Genomic DNA, 16,888 nt, shown 5'->3' with positions numbered 1-16,888 from the left:
TGCTAAAATTAGTGGGTATTACCCACATTTTGATAAAAGAAATAATTCACAAGGAAAATTCAGCAATTTAATAATTTTCAATTTGTAACCACTTAATAACACAGCTTAAATTTCGAAAGGAAAACGTTTAGCCCACCTCTGTCAGTAATTGGTAGGTGGTATAGAAGAAAATTAATAGAGTGGATTTGAGGAATAGAGCTAAAAAGCCTCGTGTGATTCGTGTGCAAACAACCCTGTCCCAATAGCAAAGGAATGCCAAGCTGTGAGGATTCTACACCATTTCTGTGTGATGAGGAGAACCGAAACAAACACATTGTCAATAAATCAAAAGCAAGGAATAGGCTGTTAACATAATAAGACTTGTTGTTTACGGAACAAAGTTACTGTGGTTAAGGGAAAGTGGGATTCCTTGACTGCAACCAGTGAATAGTAATCCCATGAATGGTGAGAATTGCGAGAGAGAGGAGAAAGTCGAGGAATGGGGCAGGAGGATGAACTCAAGTGGCATCATGAGTTGAGTTTTCTAAGTGCATTTCTAGAAGAGAGCTCAGCTTTAACTACCCAGCCTATTTGCTTTCAAGAATCTTTTGGGCTATGTGGCCTCGCACATGTATTTATTAAAGAATACTATTTATCTATGCTTAATCAATTTTGTTAATGAACATTTAACTCGATTAGTGAGGCAATATTCATTTAGGGGTCCTTTGTTAATGTAGCTAACGATACATACATATGTATATGTCTATGTGTGTGTATCTATGCATATGTATTTTTCCCAAACCAAACTCACTGCTAGTGAATCGATTCCGACTCACAGCGACCTTGTGAACAAGAGAAGAAAGCACCGCTCAGTGCTGTGCCACCCTCACCATGGCCATATTGAGTCCACTGTTGCTCCAGCGCCTTGAAGATCTCCCTCCTTTTCGCTCCCTTTCTGCTTCACCAAGCATGATGTTCAGGCCCTCGTCTCTCCAGGTAAGACATCCAACATAAAGTGAGACACATTTCACCAGCCTTGCTTCCAAGGAGTCTTCTGTCTGTACTTTCAAGAAAAAAAAAATTCTTTTTTTGAAGTCCATGGTACTTTCCCGATTCTTCTACAGCACCATAATTCAAGGACGTCAATTCTTCCTCTTACTCGTCCTCAAAATTGCACCTGGGAAGTAACTATCAAAAGTGTTTCCTGATTCCATTTTCTGAATTAGCTATCTTTCCTGTTTGCTTTTCATACCATTTCTGCTTATTGCATGTAGCATAAGGAGTGGTTTTGATTTTTTTATGGATTTAAAAATATCATTAGACTTTAGTAAGCTCTTGGTATGCAAAAATGTTTACTATGTGGTGCAAGAATACTCTCAGAACTTCCCTGGAGTCACTGTCAGACAGATCTCTATTTTAAGGACCTTGGGTCAGACAGATCTAATTTTTTATTTATAATATAATGTTTTATGCAGAATACAACAAAGTTCCTTAGTACCTGTGCTGTCTTCTATTACTCCCCATAAACAATTCCATCTTTCTGTTCTTTGTCTTCTGCTGTCTCCTTCAGAGCATGAATATTTTATAAAACAGATTCTGATGTTTATAAATTCCAAGTTTATATAACTGGGAAAAATTAGATTGACCCGAATTTGTCCATTTAGGTCAAGGATTCTTGAGAGCCCATATTCTGAGATTTTATTTATGTCCTAATTTTAAAACTCTGAAGGAAAATACAAAAATAAGTTTTTACATTCTTGCTTTTTATCTGACAGTAAACATAGTTACAAATGTCTAGATCTAATACCTCGATAGGTTTTTATCCAGTAGTAAGCACCATAAGGGCATTTTAAGAGTTAATTCTATTGACACATTTCTGATCTATCACAAGATGTCACGTATCATCAGATGTCCGTGTGTTGTGTTGTCCTCTGCAGTGAATTGGTCAAATAAAGATTTTATTTGCTAAAGTATGATAGAAGAAATATGATGTTTCATTTACTGCTTCCATTTTACTTCCTTTGCTCATGTTGCTTTCAGAACCTCATTGTAATCCATTTCCAACCTCCTTGGGCAACAGCAAGCCCAACAGGAAAATGTAGTGGCCACTGGAAAGGAAGAAGCACTTCTTAACAAAGTTACTCACTGCCATCAAGTTAGTTCTGGCTCAGGGTGACCCTGTAGGGACAGAGAAGATGTGCCCTGGTGGACTCCTGGAGGAGAAGGCATTGTCTATCTCCTGAGGAGCAGCTGGTGGGTTCAGACTGCAGGTAGGCTCTTTGGGTCGCAGCCCCACGTGCGGCTCATCCCACTGCAAGGGCAAGCAGAGCGAAGTCAGCCCGCAGCCAGCAGGTCCAGTGGTAAATAGGGCTCAGTGAGTTATGCTGGGAATGAGACTGGTAGAAATAATTTGGCCTTGGTCAAAAATGCAAACCTGAAACTCGACAAGAAGATGGTAGAAAAATCAGTCAGTGTAGATACAGCAGGAGGGGTACTCGGGTTATTAGTAACTTTCAAGAGTAGCCGCTATAGACAGAGACCTTTAGTTCAGAGTGGACCAGCCTGATGGTACGGTGGGTTAACAATTTTCAATCTAGCAAGGGGCCACGAGGGGTGGGGGGAGGATGGAGGGAGGGGAGAAAAAGAGGAACTGCTCCCAAGGGCTCAATGAAAAGTAAGTGTCTACAAAAGAACCATGGAACACATGAATGAATATGTCAGATACAATTCTGTATGGATTGTAACAAGAGCTGTAAGAGTCCCCAATAAAATGATTTATAAAAAAGTTAAGTGTTGGGCTGCTAACCGCAATGTCATTGACCCAAACCCACCTGCCACACCCCTTTCCTTCCATCGAAATGTGCGGAAATCCAATCTAGTGTCATTATGAATCAGAATCAGCTTGTGGGGATGGCAGGTAAAGGAACGCTGATGGCATGTTGATAATTAACTGCAAGCGTGAGGGCTTGAACCACCAGCTGCTCTGAGGGGGAGAGAGATAAGACAGTCTCCGTCCGTACAGATGTACAGCTTCAGAATCCCCAGGGAGCAGTTCTCCTTTGCCCCATAGGGTGGGTCTGAGTCAGAATCACCACGACAGCAGTGGGCTTGGTTTGGATTTAGTCCAAGGAGCTGTCTTTGGGCCGCACAAGGGGTTTGCATTCATCTACCAACCTAAAAGTTGGCAGTTCAAACCCACCCAGCAGGGACATGGAGGAAGATTTGGTGATTTGCTTCTGTAAATGTTGCAGGCAAAAAAAAAAAAAATCCCTGGAACAATTCTAAACTGTAACAATCAAACTGGGGTGGGTGGGTGGGGGAGAGGAGCAACGAGGTCCTACGCCCCGCCAAAGACTGTTTTTAGTAAGAAAAAGTCCTTAAGACAAGCACTCTATCTTCAGAGAGAATTAGAGGGACAGGGAACTTGCTTTCCTATTGGGCGAGGGATTCTTCCAGGTGTGGCGGGAGCTGCAGTGCGATTAGACCTGTGCAGAGGGAGGGATGAGCTCGGTGGATGGCAGATTCTTTTTCTTTCCCTTGGTTGAGTGTCTCCCTCTGAAAGTCATTTTCCCTCTGAGTCATGGGGAGAGTTTGGGTCTTAGGAATGTATTGATTCTTTCCCCTTCTAATTTCCATAACCCCTTCTGTCTTCTTCACATCATCACCAAATTCATCTCTCCCTGAAATATGATTTTTATTAGACTCACAAGCCTTTGACGGCTTCCATGGCCTGTGTGATAGATTTCAGGTACCACAGGCTGTTGCTCAGCAACTTCATCTTCCCAACACAAACATCGGAGCCCATGCAGCCGGTGTGCCTCAGGTACTGACAGTGATTACAGGCTACGCTTTCCGGTCCCACCTGAGAAGCCCCTTCTTCATGGCTCGGCATTTATATAAAACTAAAGGTCAAATGTTCAAAATTATACCTGTTGCCAATCCTTCTCTGATCACTGTTGAGGGCTTCCCAGGAGTGCTACTCATGGAAAGAGTAGTAATTGAAATCCATCTAGAGGTCCGTCAGGAGAAACGCGTGGGCTCGACTTCTGAACCATCAGCTATTGAAACCCTAAGAAGTTTGGTTCTGCTCTGACTTACATGAAGTGGCCTTGAGGAGGAGTTAACTGGTTGGAAACCAGTTTAATGGGATAAAACACACTCTGGGCCAGTAAACTTCCAAGATGAAAATACTTTTAGGACATATATCTTTGGTTTTGCCTTCATGAGTAGCAAACAGTCCCCTCGCTCCGCTGGGCATGTGTTCAAGAACCACAGGGGATGTTTTTGCCCCATTGGCTTTGAACAGAGTTCAAGAACTCATGCGGCAGAACGTTCTCAGTGTACTCTTAATGCTTTGAGGCCAGGACATTCTCAGGGACTTGCAGCTACCAGTTTTCTTTCCAATAATCATAAACGACTTACGCAATTACTGGCCACACAGGTGTTTCCAGGACACTTGACTGTCTATGGGATGGCAGCTACAAGAGCACAGCTAATTGGGAGAAAGTTCAGGTGGTCCACTTACAATGGAGAAGCTGCTGGGGGGGCTGAATAAGTGCAGAGGAGGACAAATGGACTGGTAACGTGGTAGAAAGTCTTCACGAAAGTACAAGCACATCATTTAAGATGGAGGGTTGTTTTAAATGCACATTGTATACATTCAGACCCCTCATAGAAATCAATGGGAATTGACTAATTTTTCAAAATGTTAAGTCAGATACATTTTGGTCTTGTGGGGTCAGGAGCATTAAAGTAGTCTGAAAGTTGAAGGCATTGTATAAATGTTTGCCTTAATGCAGCAAATGTTCTGTGGATAATATCTTCCTGCAGAGCTACATCAAATGGAAATTGAGCTATGTATTTTCTTACCATCCTAGGACGCATACCCTGTGAATTTAACTCGCACGTCTTTATGCTGTAATGGAATGTCCTTAATGGATCATTTGGCATATGCACTGATGCTTAGATGAAACAAACTTCTAAAAAATTTAAACTAAGCCTTTTAGAACTTCCCACAAGGGAGCATGGTTGCATTGAAAGGCAATATCACTTTTGACATCAGAAGTCTTTTCTTTATTTCTTTAGAAAGCATTCTTCTTTTTCCACTCCTAACATTGTCTTCTTTTTTACAACTGAAAATTTATTAATCAAATTAAATATATTAGATTTAATTTTTTTTCAGAAAACACATCTAAAAGTAATAAACATTCCTGGTTTTCATCCAGTACAAGTTACATACACATAACAGTTAATCAGATTATCTCAGTGTGACAAATAAATATATATATACACATATATAAACATTTTCGGTTCTAATCAAATTCTTAAACAAAGAACGATACCTTTTAATTTGAAATTTCTGGGAGGATTATTTAATATACTTATACATAAAAGCAATTTAAATTGTGAATTGGATGAAGGTTTACAGAGCAGATATGTTTTCCATTCAACAATGCATACGCTTTTTGTTTCAGCTCATTGATTGCTATTCCCACAAAGGACTTGTCACATCTCTTACTGTACTTCCTCCTTGTATTTCCTGTTTCCACTATCCTCTTTTTCCCCCTAACCTTTCAGAACTTTGTCTTTGGGAAAATGCTGCCATTTTGATCCCAGTTGGCTGATTATTCCAAGGTGTGCATCGCTCCCAGTGTTATGATAGACTTATCTAGTGTTTGGCTGAAAATTGATCCATGGAGGTGAGTTCATTCCTAGACGTGACAGATGGCGAAGGGCCATAGTCTCAGGGGTTCCACTAATCTCTATCCAAACTGTAACCCTGGTCTTTTTATCATTTGAGTTTTGTTCCCATTTTTCTTCCACCGGAATATTGGACCTTACTAGGTTCCTCTATTGTGAATCCTCGCAGAGCAGTTGGTAGTGGTAGTTGGACATCATCTAGCTCTCCTGGCCACAGAGTTGTAGAGACTGATGCTTGTGTGGTCTACTAGTTTCTTAGACTCATAGTTTTCATTAGTATCTTTAATTTTCATCTCGCTTCTTTCCTTCGTACTGGGAAAGCACAGTAATTACACAATGGATGGCCACTCAAGTGTCCAGTTGCTACTCACCATACAGGATGTCGAACATTGTGCCTGTGGGTTACATTAGGCCAATTGGCCATGATGTTTCCTGTGCTTATGACCCCAAGCTTCCCGGTTCAGTGATTCATTATATTTCGTTATATCTAAGAAGTTTTCATAATCTTGCTTCTTGTATGCTCCACCACATTCATGGATGTATTTGCAGCAGGGTAAAACTCATGTTCCACTGTCCTCTGGAAAAAACGATATGCTTGTAAATATACTCCATGTCTGCCTTCCAAACCTCTCTCTCCATGCATCTACTTGTAGATCACAGTTAACGGAGGTCTGTGCTTCTAACAGTATTGACCTCTGTGACCTTGAACTCTTGCACTCCTCCCAGTGTCTTCCTCTGCCTCTATGAGCGCAAATAAGCGTTCGGGCATTCCCATTCTTCTCAATGCTATACGCAGGTGGTTATGACCCACACAGTTGAATGTCTTTGCCTAATGAATAAAACACAAGTAAACCCTTGTCTGGCATTCTTGCATTCAGCCAAGATCCATTGGACATCAGCAGTGATATCCTTTCTTCCATATCCTCTTCTGAATCTGGCTTGAATTGCTGGCAATTCCCTGTGGATGTACCGTTGCCACTGTTATTGAATGATCCTCAGCAAACATTTACTTTCATGTGACATTAATTTTATTGTTCGATAATTTCCACATTTTGTGGGGTTACCTTTCTTTGAAATGGGAAAAATATGAATCTCTTCTACTTAGTTGGCCAGGTAGCTGTCTTACAAATGTCCTGGTATAGATGGGTGAGCGCTTGCAACACTTCATCAGCATGCTGAAACATTCCATTGGCATTCTGCCCATTCCTGGAACTTTGTTTTTGGTTAACGTCTTTAGGGCAGCTTGGACTTCTTCCTTCACTATCATTGGTTCTTGGTCCTATGCTATTTCTTGAAATGGTTGAATGTCGACTAGTTTTTCTGAATATAGTTCTTTTTGATATATTGACTTGTGTAACCATCGTCACCATCCAATAATATTTTTTTTGTGGGAAAAACTTTTATGGACTTTTTACCAAAGTGGTTTCATACAATGTGTATCTTTATCTTATTTATTTTATGTGTATCCTTTTATGCTCAACTAATCGTCATTCAATACATCTTCCTGGGTCATCTGTATCATGAACACTTCCTAGGTTCATTGTGAGTCTTTAAGGTTGTGTATTATTCCAGTGTCTGCATGGCCCTTATAGCTTGCTTATCCATTCTCCCACTGATGGACATTTAGGTTGCTTCCAGCATTTTGTTACTGAGAACAGAATATGGGTATGCACGTATCTATTACTGGCATGATTCTTATTTTTCTAGGAGCGGAGAAATTTATAAGCCAGATGGATTTCTATTCCCAGCTTCTAAGGAAGTGCCATACAGTCTGCACAGTGGTTTCACCATTTCATAGTTTCACCACCAGTGGAGCTGAGTTCTAGATGCCACACACACACACACACTTTCCAGCATCAGTTTTTTTCTGAACTTAGTTATCCAGACTGGGGTCATATTTTGATTTGCATCTCTCTCATGGCTAATGATTGTGAACATTTCTTCGCATGTTGGTTGACTTGCATGTCTTCTTTGGGGAGGTGTCTGTTCTTGTCCCCTGCCCATTTTTAAATTGGATTATTTGTCTTTTATTTGTTGAGGTGTTACGTAGTCCCACTTTTTCCGTTTCATTTATTTTGGCTTTCATCTTTATCATTTTCTTTTTCTGGTGATGTTGTTGGTATTGTTGTTGCTGCTAGGTGCCATAGAACTGGTTCCAACCCCTCACGACCCTATGCACAACAGAACGAAACCTGCATGGTCCTGTGCCATCTTCACAGTGGTCCCGATGCCCAGGCACCTGGATGAAGGCCATTTCCTTGAGGGCCTTTCCCTCCTTTGCTGCCCCTCCACTTTACAAAGTAAGATGTCCTTCTCCAGGGACTGATCGCTTCTGACAATATGTTCAAAACGTGAAGGTGAAATCTTGCCATCCTTGCCTCTCAGGAGCACTCTGGTCTTACTTCTTCCAACTCAGATTGTTTTGCCCTTTGAGCAGTTCATGGTACTTTCAGTGTTCTTCTCCAGCTCCACCATGATTCTTCTTAAGTCTCTCTTAGTCAAAGTTCAGCTTTCACATGCAGGTGAGGCAAATGGAAGATACCATGACTTGGGTCAGGCGCACCTTAGTCCTAAAACGAACATTCTTGCTCTTCAATACTCAAAAGTGGCTTCTGAACACTTCTTGTTTTTAAAATCATTTTATTGGGGCTCATACAGCTCTTATCACAATCCATACATACATCAATTGTGTAAAGCACACTTATACATTTGTTGCTCTCATCATTCTCAAAATTCGCTTTCCGCTTGGGTTCCTGGAATCAGCTCCTCATTTTCTCATTTTTCCTTCCCCCTTCCTCCCTGCTCCTCCCTCCCTCATGCACCCTTAAGAATTTATAAATTATTATTTTATCTTATCTTACACTTCCTGGCATCTCCCTTCACCCACCTTTCTATTGCCCACCCCCCAGAGCGGAGGTTATATGTAGATCCTTATGATCAGCGCTTCCCACCTTCTAACGCCCCCCCACCCCACCTGCCCCCTCCCCTCCCGGTATTGCCACTCTCATTGCTGGTCCTGAGGGCTGAACACTTCTTTATACTATTTTACTTTGCCTTCCTGAGCTGCCTTTTGAAATTTTCTGTTTAGTTCTTTGACTTCACCATTTCTTCCATTTGCCTTAGCTACAAGCAGGAGCAAGTTTCAAAGTCTTTTCTGACATCTACTCTCATTTTTTCTTTCTTTTCTGTCTTTTTAATGACCTTTGGTTTCTTCACGCCTGATGTCTGGATGTCATCCTACAGCTAGTCAGGTCTCTTATTATTAGTGTTTAATGCATCAGATTTATTCTTGAGATCTCAAACTTCAAGTGGGAGATATTCAAGGAAGATCATGTTTTGGATCTTGAGGAATTAATGTTCTTCAGCTTCAAACTGAACTTACAGAGAAACAAATGATGGTCAGCTCCATAGTTGGCCCCTGGCCTGGTTTCAGCTGCTGATATTGGGCTGCTTCACGAGCTTTTCTTGCAGATGTAGTCGATTTCATTTCTGTGCACTCCATCTGGGGCAGTCCCTGTGTATATTCACCTTGTGTACAGTTAAAAAATGATATTTCTAACCAAAAAGTCATTGATCTTACACAATTCTATCAAATTATTCACATTTCATTTCTATCAATAAGACCTTACTTTTCCAACTACTATTCCTTTCTCTTGGTTTGAAACATTTGCATTCCAATTGCCAATAATTATCAGTGCATCCTGATTGCATATTGGATCAATTGCAAACTGAATAAGCTAGTAGAAGTTTTCAATTTCTTCATTGCTAGCTTTGGTTGTTGGTGTATACATTTGAATACTAGTTGTATTGATTTGATTTTGTTAATTGCAGACAGACATTATCCTATCACAGACAGTGTTGTACTTCAAGACAGATCTTGCAATGCCATTTTGACATGAATGGGATGCCCTTCCTGCTGGTTGCGCCATTGCTGGCATGGTAAACCCTATGATTTTCTGATTCAAAATGCCTAACACCAGTCCATTCTGACTCACTATAGCCTAGAATATCAATCTTTATGTGCTCCATCTTTCTCTCTGTTTTTAAAAACCATTTTATTGGGGGCTCATACAACTCTTATCACAATCCATACATCCATCCATTGTGTCAAGCACATTTGTACATTTGTTGTCATCATCATTCTCAAAACATTTCCTTTCTACTTGAACCTTTGATAACAGATCCTCATTTTCCCCCTCCCTCCCCGCTCCCCTCTTCCTCATAAACCCTTTATAATTGATAAATTATTATTATTTTGTCGTATCTTACACTGTCCAAAGTCTCCCTTTACCCACTTTTCTGTTGCGCATCCCCCAGGGAGGAGGTTATATGGTAGATCCCTGAAATCAGTTCCCCCTTTCTACCCTACCTTCCCTCCAACCTCCCGGTATTGCCACTCTCACCACTGGTCCTGAAGGGATCATCTATCCTGGATTCCCTATTTCTAGTTCCTATCTGTACAAGTGGACATCCTCTGGTCTAGCCAGATTTGTAAGGTAGAATTGGGATCATGATAGTGGGGAAGGAGGAAGCATTTAGGAACTAGAGGCAAGTTGTATGTTTTATCATTGCTACACTGCACCCTTACTGACTCGTTTCCTCCCCGTGACCCTTCAATGAGGGGATGCCCAGCTGCCTACAGATGGGTCTTGGGTCCCCAATCTGTACTCCCCCTCATTCACAATCATTTGATTTTTCGTTCTGGTGAAGCCCGATAACTGATGCCATCGGCACCTCATGATGGCACAGGCTGGTGTGCTTCTTCCATGTGGCCTTTGTTGCTTCTGAGCTAGATGGCCGCTTTTTTTACCTTCAAGCCTTTAAGACCCCAGATGCTTTTCTTTTGATAACCAGGCACCATCAGCTTTCTTCACCACATTTGCTCATGCACACGTTTGTCTTCAGCGATCGTATTAGGGAGGTGAGCACACAATATGATTTTTTTGTGTTTTGCTGCCCGATAACTGATCCCTTCAGCTCCTTGTGATCACACAAGCTGGTGTGCTTCTTCCATGTGGGCTTTGTTCCATCTCTTTTTAATAACTTCTAAGTTTCCTAGATTCATACTTTGCACATTATTCTAAGTTTCAATTATGAATTGATGCCTGCAGCTGTTTCTCCTCATTGTGAGTCATGCCCCATCAGTGAATGAAAGTCCCAAAGAGTTTGCTCCCACAGGTGTCCCTCCCCCCGGCTTACCCCCATCCACATTACTATGACCCACTCGTCTTTGAGCAGGCTCTATTCCAGCCCCAATTTGAGCACATTCTGACCTCATGGGATCATATTCTGGCATCTCAGGCATTGTTCTGCTTCCACACCTTAGGCTTTCCATCACGGACTGTGTTTTGATGTTATCCGTGGGATTTTCAGTGGCCAAGTCCTCTAGAACAAACTGTTTTTGTTCTATGTAGTCTTCTCTTAGTCTGGAAGCTCTGCTAGAACCTGTTCACTTGGGTGACCCTGCTGGTAGTTGAAATGGCAGTGACATGGCTTTAAGCAACACAGCAACTTATAAGCCACCACAGTAGGGCAAATTGGCATACAAGTGGTGAAGAGGAAAGCTGATTAGATTAAATTACGTGGACTTCTAACATATAAATAAAAAACTTCAGTGTCTAAATATTGCTCAAGCAATCAATGAAAGTTAAACACAAGGTGATATTTTGGGTAATGCTCATTCATGAGGCAAAACAATGCCTGCAGAACTAAGATATGTCACACACGCAGAAAAGCAAATATGAAAATAGCAAATATATGTTTCTCTTAAGTTGCCAATCATTGGAAAACCTTGAAAGCAAGAGATTTTAACCCAAGTCCAATGGCTTCAAAGTCCACAATGACTCCAATCCATTATTTTTAGGTAAAATAATATTTGGACAGAGGTGATGCTGGATGTGTTGGGGAGAAATGCATATTCAGATACTAGAATTTATTTGTGTTATAAAGAATGTAAAGATATTTTTATTCTAAATATAGTAAATAAAATATATTTTAGTAAACTATGATCCTGACCTATGATTGAGTATACACTTACTCCCATAGGGTCACTTCTGACTCATACTGGGTGAAGTACAAATGTCCCCTTGGCCTTCTGAGATGTTGAATCTCCATGGTCTGGCATGGGTGGAGAGCCTCAGTGTTCTCTCAAGGGGCAGTAGGTTGAGGGGCTTGGTAGGTTCCAACTGTTAAATATGCTGTTAACACCCTCACATCTCTTTTATGATTGATTTGTGTAGGTGAATTTAAAAGCCAACATTCTGTGTTATACATACATACTTCCAAAGGTTTGCAGAAAAATTCTAATATCTTTCAACCCCATTTTTAATTTATTTCATTGTTTTGAAATTGATATAATTCTCCTGTTTGTGTCTTGTGAGCAAAGGTCAGTACTTTGCAAAATAAGGTTGCAATATTTATAGATGATATAAATATACATTGCAACATAATTTAGTAAATAGATTGCCCTGCATGCTCCTCTATTGCTGTTTGTATGAGTAAGTTTGATGGCCATCGTGCCACACAGATTTAAACCAAGGTTGTTCCCTTGGAAGACAAAGTGCAACCCATACGTTACAGTAAAATATTTAATGATCCATTTGTGTGATTGTAACAGCAATGATAAGGAATATGGTAGTTCATTTTTCATTTGTTCATCTATGTACAGCAATTTATTTAATATACAATCTGGACACCTAACTTAGTAATTATGACACAGTTGTGCAAAAATATCTAGGCTATGTGAATTAAAAATGTTCTTAATATCCTTGTATTTCTGTCCAAAGAACCTATAAAGGGAAATGATTGCTTTTCACAGAGGCATAGAATAACCAGAGAGCCCCGAGGTGGAACGGGGTGGTGGGGGGAGACCTCTTGTTGGCTTTGCTTGGGACTCAAAGGCGTAACAAAGCAAACCAAGAGACTCATATTTGAACTTGGTAAGGGAAGCTCGACCGTTACAACTTTTATAATGCACCCCAAACCTACTCCCACAAAGTTGATTCTTACTCATAGCAACTATATATAGAGGACAGCGTGGAACTGCCCCATAGGCTTCTGAGGCTGTGAATCTTTGCCAGGACAGAAAGCGTTATCTTTCTTCCAAAGAGAGACTGATAGATTCCAACTACTGATCTTGCTCATAACCCGACAAGTACTCCGTTATGCCAGCAGGACTATTGCATCGGGTTATTGCATCACAAAGTGAAAAATACTCGAGATCGTTTCAGTTTTCCCGCCCACCCTCCGAACTAAACAGACTCAGAGAAGTAAATGAGCATCAATTCTAGAACGGAAGCCTAGAGTTCGGAGATGTTTTCTGGGCGAAGGGCTGCCGCTTGGGCTGCTCCCCCCACTATTTTGTTTTCCACCAAGAACTAGAGCCACGCCTACTCATTGCCATGTGCCCTGAAAAACTCCTTCCAAAGAATTGACCCACTGAATCCTCACACTGACTCTATAAAACAGATAAGGCGCTTGTTCCTATTTTACAGAAGAGTGAGTAGCATGCCTAACGTCACAAAGCAGGAAAAGGGCGGAGCCAGCATGTGAGCACAGCTAGCCTGGCTCAGACTCATGTTCTTGGCTGTAAATGCTGTGGCCACCATCCCATTCTGTAGGTCTAAGTCACGCTTGAGGAAGTTCAACGGTGCTGCCTGGGATTCCCAAACTGGTCCTGTGGGATGCCGCCCCTGAATAATGGAGCTCACTCAGAAGCAAGCCCATGAATGTCCCGCTGCCCTGCCCTCCTGTGGACCTTGCAGACCAGACACAGTAACCACCTGCTGTTCTTCAACTCACAATGTCTTATGTACTTGCATGTCTGCACGATTTTTGTCTATGCTCACTGACTGCAATGTCATTTCCCTCTTATTCACACAGACAGTCTCCTAGTTACTGGTTACGATGTAATCCAATGGCGTCTCTTCTGACCCTCTCCACCTTCTGTCAGAGTGAGGCATACGTGCTCTATAAGCATTCCCCTCCCCCCCCGGGATACTTCCCATTTTATCCAGGTCCTCTAATATCTGTGTCCAACCTGACAGCTTGACTTGGTGCCTTTTTGGGGCCTGAGGCCATAGGTCTCAGAGTCTAATGACTCTGTGTGGTGTTGAGCCAAGGTCTCATTCACTTCCTCTCCTGGGACCTTACAGAGCTTTTAAGAAGCTGACCACCTTTTGAGGAATGAACGATTCTCATTATGCTTTTGACACATACAATAAATCATTTATGCAATCTGGCAGATACAGATACAGGGGGCTTCCAAAAGTTTATGGAAACTTTCCATTATCTTCTAATTCTACTTTCCACCAACTTTTTGAATCCCCTTTGTAGATCACTGGAAAGACCTAGCTACTTAACTTTGACAGGCCTTGGGGGTTGTTGTGAATGCACTGAAATGCTAAAAACAAAAGCAAAGAGAAGCCAATAGGTTTGACTATTAATAGAGATGAGGAATTTCATACTAAATGTCCCTATCATGAACACACAGTGTCAGTGTATCTGTATGGGCTGGAAATATCCCCTTAGCAATTTGCTTCTTATTATGACTTTTCTGATAATCTGTAATAGTTTTGGCAAAGTAAAAGAACAATACATTCTTATGATCATGGAACCAATCCATTATAGTTCTTCAGCCCACCTGATGTTGATATTGGAATATATTGTTGTTGTTAGGTGCTATTGAGTTGGTTTCGGTTCCTAGCGATCCTGTGTACAACAGAACAAAACATGGCCCAGTCCTGTGCCGTCCTCACAATTGCTCTCATGTTTGAGCTCATAGATGTAACCACGGTGTTAATCTACCTCATGGAGAGGCACTGTGTCAATTCCTCCCTCATTGAGATAGTAATTTCTTATGAAAACTGAGGGCAAGGAACTCTAAAAAAATCAGTTGATAAACCAATTATCTATTATAAGAAATTGGGCAGAGTTTTTAGAGATTCTAACACTCTAAAGCACACATGTTAGTCCTTCCTGACTTTGGTGTGCTATTAAGTTAGCATTTGCTCTATACTGAGAAGTCCAGGGTGCACAGGGCTAATGCATGTGACTGACTGGTAGCTTGGAGGAAAGGCCAGGGATGCCCTTGATCACTCTCCTCTGACATACTGGAGGCCACCATGGGTTGACATTCATTTGACAGCTATTGGTGGATGTCATCCAAACCCATGGCCGCGCAGTCAATGTTGATTTGTAGTGACTCTATGGTACAGAATAGAACTTCCCCATAGACTTGCAAGGAGTATAGTTTTACAGAATCAGACTGCCATGTCTTCCTCCCTCATGGAGGCTGGTGGGTTGAACTACCGATCTTACTGTTAACAGTGAAACACTTAACCACTGAGCTACTCGAGTCTCCAATTTTCCTTCATCACCACTCCCGCCTCCAAACAAGAACAAAAACAAACCCACTGCCATGGAGTCAATTCTGACTCAGAGTGGCCCTTTATAGAGTGCTCTAGGCTGTCCATCTTTGTGGGAGCAGCAAGCCCCATGCTTCTCCGGAGGATGATGGATTCAAACTGCTGACCGTGGGGAAGTAGAATTTCTTAAGAACTTTTCAAAAAGGAATGGACAAAGGATTTTGGTCACATAAAATACCAACCTGGGGGAAAATAACAAAACCAAACCCAACACCTTGCTTGAAGTCCATCGGCAGGCTGAACGGTTCACCTCCTTCAAGGCTTTCCAGGCTCAGGCACTAACACAAATGCTTGGAGGTGGTGGGAAGATCTGTCCTCAAAGCAAAGTCCTTCCCAGGTGGGCGCTTGTGTGGTGCTTATTTGTGTTCGCTCACAAGATGCTTTCAGAAACAATACAGGGTTTTCTCTTTTCCTTCATTCACAGACAAGGTGGAGCTACTGTCTGAGAAAAGCCAAAAAGAATAAATAGAGGATCAACTTTGAAGTCTTTTAGAACCGTTCACATACTGTCTGTCAAAAGACATTACCTTGATTGGAGTGATTTGTATTTTAGCCTTCACTTTCCCCAAACTGCTAAGTACTGTTAAGGAAGTCACCTTCCATCTGTGCCTTTCCTGTTGTTAAGCGCTTACTGCGAATTCTGGTGAGTTCAGATAAGACAATGGTTTTTAAAGGAAGTTGAAAAGTGTGGAATGAACACATTAATGTACAATGAGGTACACAATTGCCAAGGATGGTTGACTTCCAGTATTTACCTTGAATCACTTTCCTATTGAATTGAGCATAAATTTCTTTTGTCAACATATGACATGAAATCAAAAGATCTATATACCACATGTTTCTTCCCAGCAAGAAACACTTTGACTGGTAACTGCCGGAGTTCATGCCCTACATTTCACTTACTAAGGCTTCTGAAAATGACATTTGTTTAAGAAGAGCCGTTTTGAATATTCCCTTCTGCATGGTAGAGGTTTTCTGTGCACATTCACAAGTTGCTGCAGAAGCGAGCTTTAAATCTATTTGCTGGCACTTGTGTATTAGACATTTTTCACATATCATAAGGGCAGCCATGCAAGAAGGCACCAGCAGTGTAAACCTGAGTTGTTTTATTCAATTCCTACCTGCAAGTCTTTGATTCAGCATAATTAATTAAGCAAACAGGACAAATGTTGGTCTTTTTGACAGATTACACGAACAAAAGGCCTGGCATTGGGGCTTTCATGAATCTCATAAGTAGACAGTCCTTGCAAATCCTGCCTAAGAGATCTTTGATTCTCTTTCAAAGCTTTGTCTGATTTCAATCGAGACTCCTCGCCACAGGAGGCCTGCTACGTTCGGATTTTTCTATTGCTGTTTGCATTTCCTCTTTGGTAACAGAGGCAATCAGTTTCTCATTATCCAGAAGACCCAGTTTGGGGATTTTAATTTTAGGCAGCATTTTTATAATCCCTGTGTTATCAGCTGCTTACTCAGATGCAAATATCAGCCCGGAGAACAAAAAAGGAAACTTTTACATCATTGCTATCTAATGATTAGACATAGACTCTATCGAAATAAAATGTGTTCTTTCTGGTTTGGGTTCTTGTTAAGATATTTAGTTACTCTTAAAATTAGCATACTTATGTGTATTATTTAGTGAGGATTTCTTAAGAACATTACAGTGTACAGCAATGGTAGTTTCTAAAATTCATTATAATATTTGGCTAGACAGCAAGAACCGCATTTGGTTTTATCAGTGTCATGGACAACAGGTCTGGGCCGTGTGTGTGTGTGTGTGTGTGTGT

Source organism: Tenrec ecaudatus, chromosome 11 (genome assembly GCF_050624435.1).
Source record: "Tenrec ecaudatus isolate mTenEca1 chromosome 11, mTenEca1.hap1, whole genome shotgun sequence".
NCBI classification, from domain to species: domain Eukaryota; kingdom Metazoa; phylum Chordata; class Mammalia; order Afrosoricida; family Tenrecidae; genus Tenrec; species Tenrec ecaudatus.
Note: the sequence above shows the minus strand (reverse complement) of the source record.